This window comes from Acanthochromis polyacanthus, chromosome 12, assembly GCF_021347895.1.
Source record: "Acanthochromis polyacanthus isolate Apoly-LR-REF ecotype Palm Island chromosome 12, KAUST_Apoly_ChrSc, whole genome shotgun sequence".
Lineage (NCBI taxonomy): Eukaryota > Metazoa > Chordata > Actinopteri > Pomacentridae > Acanthochromis > Acanthochromis polyacanthus.
This window is the reverse complement of record NC_067124.1, coordinates 5014697-5017246: the sequence shown is the minus strand read 5'-3', so window position 1 is coordinate 5017246 and position 2550 is coordinate 5014697. Positions and strand designations below refer to the sequence as shown.

At 39.2% G+C, this 2550-nt stretch overlaps 2 non-coding genes across 2 annotated transcripts; both read right to left on the bottom strand.

The window, feature by feature from the left end:
• Positions 1-1223: 1223 nt before the first annotated feature.
• trnaf-gaa (transfer RNA phenylalanine (anticodon GAA)) lies at positions 1224-1296 on the bottom strand. Its single transcript has one exon. It is a non-coding gene; the product is annotated as a tRNA-Phe (tRNA).
• Positions 1297-1656: 360 nt separating this feature from the next.
• On the bottom strand, positions 1657-1729 carry trnaf-gaa (transfer RNA phenylalanine (anticodon GAA)). Its single transcript has one exon. It is a non-coding gene; the product is annotated as a tRNA-Phe (tRNA).
• Between the last annotated feature and the right edge of the window lie 821 nt (positions 1730-2550).

The following is a 2550-nucleotide window of genomic DNA, read 5'->3' as shown; positions in this document are numbered from 1 at the left end:
TTTGGCCTGGTTGTGTACAGCCACCTGCTCTATTTCCTGAAGGCAACAAAAGGTTTCACAAATAGATACTTTTAAGGATGCTCAGCTAAATAGTGACCCAGGGGTTACAGAAAAAAAGTCTATGTAAAAAAGTCTATGTAGAGAGACACAGAAAGAATGTGAGTGTGGATGTGGGCAACTTTTTCATCTTAGTCAAAATGGAAGAAGAATCATATTACACATGTATGCCATTCATATTCATTCATTCAGAAAGAGATTAAGAAGGAAAAATATGCAGGAATAAAAACTCCTCACTGATGTTCATCCAGGCTGAAGTATGAACCTGCAAGAGGCACTTCACAACATCTCACCGAGTGGCTGAGTCAGACACAGGAAGAAGACTTGGAAGAGCTTCAGCAGGAGGTTTCATAAAGTCAAGGCCACCGGCATGCCAGGGTTTAGATAAGGAGCCATAAACACCATGACGAGTATGTCTTTATCTGTGTTTTATTAGATTGTCTCATGTCCAACATGACTACACTCAGCAAGTAAACAAAGAACTCGCATGCTTTCTTTTGTGAGAAAGATTAGGTGTTTGTGTATTTTGTTTTCACAAATAGTAGGGAGGTTAAGCCCAAAAAATAGGCTTTTGACTTCAAGTCATGATGCAAAGGTCCCCTTTGGTATGGAAGTAGGGTCATACAAATAAATTTATCCTAAGACACAAGTGAGATCATGCTTTGGCGGCCATTTTTAAAACTCCAACTAAGATGACTGTGATTGGTTTAAAGAAATACAGAGGAGTCAGACCACTCTCTAGCGTTGCACATACAGAACAGCTGTCGTAAAGCCAGAAATTTTTAGATGAACATTTAGTTCTAGCATCGTTTGCTGAAGACTTCCTGTTCCTAAAACTCTTCCTTCCTACCGAAACCCGGGATCTTTAGATCTTCAGTCTAATGCTCTCCCAACTGAGCTATTTTGGCCTTGAAAAACAACTGGTACGGAGGCCAAGATGTGCAAAAAGTCAGTGTTATCTTTAAAAACAAACAAGTAATAAATTCAGCATAAACATAACAATGATGAGGTGCATTCAGATCATTCCATGCTGCAGTTATGTGAGTCTAGAACCACTGATGAAGTCCAGGATTGAACTTAAGATTTTCATGCTCAGGCAGAGCATCATTAGCTAATGAGACAACAGTTTTCAGGTGTACTGTGACAACCTTGTGTTCCTCAAACTCTGCTGAAACCCAGGATCGAACCAGGGACCTTTAGATCTTCAGTCTAACGCTCTCCCAACTGAGCTATTTCAGCCTGAAGTATGATGATTACGGAGGCCAAGAGGTGCAAAAAATAGAGCAACATTTATAAAACTTTGATTTCAAATTCCATTAAGACAGACCAAATGCCAACAGAGCTAAGAGATGCTAGCCATCAGGAAAACATCCCACCAAAACAATTCTATGTCACTATATTTCAGGGACACCATCACTACATCCTGGGCTAAACTCCAACTAAGATGACTGTGAGTGGTTTAAAGAAATACAGAGGAGTCAGACCATTCTCTAGCATTGCACAGACAGAACAGCTGTTGTAAACCCAGAAATTATTAGATGAACATTTAGTTCTAGCATTATTTGCTGAAGACTTCCTGTTCCTAAAGCTCTTCCTTCCTGCTGAAACCCAGGATTGAACCAGAGACCTTTAGAGGTTCAGTCTAACGCTCTCCCAACTGAGCTACTTCGGCCCTGAAAAACATCTGGTACAGAGGCCAAGATGTGCAAAAAGTCAGTGTTATCTTTAAAAAAAAAAAAAACAAGTAATAAATTTAGCATAAACATAACAAAGAAGCAGAACAATGGTGAGGTGCAGTCAGACCATTGTATACTGCAGTTATGTAAGTCTAGAACCGCTGATGAAGTCCAGGATTAGTAGGGAGGTTAAGCCCAAAAAATAGGCTTTTGACTTCAAGTCATGATGCAAAGGTCCCCTTTGGTATGGAAGTACCTTAGGGTCATACAAATAAATTTATCCTAAGACGTAAGTGAGATCACGCTTTGGCGGCCATTTTTAAAACTCCAACTACGATGACTGTGATTGGTTTCAAGAAATACAGAGGAGTCAGACCATTCTCTAGTGTTGCACAGACAGAAAATTTGGCGGCCATTTTTAAAACGGCCGCCAAGGTGTGATCTCACTTGTGTCTTAGGATAAATGTACTTGTATGACCCTAAGGTACTTCCATACCAAAGGGGACCTCTGTATCATGATTTGAAGTCAAAAGTCACTTAACCTCCCTACTAAAAGGAAATTATCTTCCTATGTCACCAGCACCACTAACATGTGGGGATAACCTGGAACATATTCAGATTATTCTGTTGTGTCTGTACACAAAGCAAAATAGTAAATGTAGATATAAACTACCAGTCAAAAGTTTGGACACCCCTTCTCATTCAGTGCTTTTTATTTATTTGTATTATTTTCTACATTGTAGATTAATACCAAAGACGATCACTTTTTTGTTTAGACCATTATTCCATATGTGTTCTTTAATAGTTTTGATGTCTT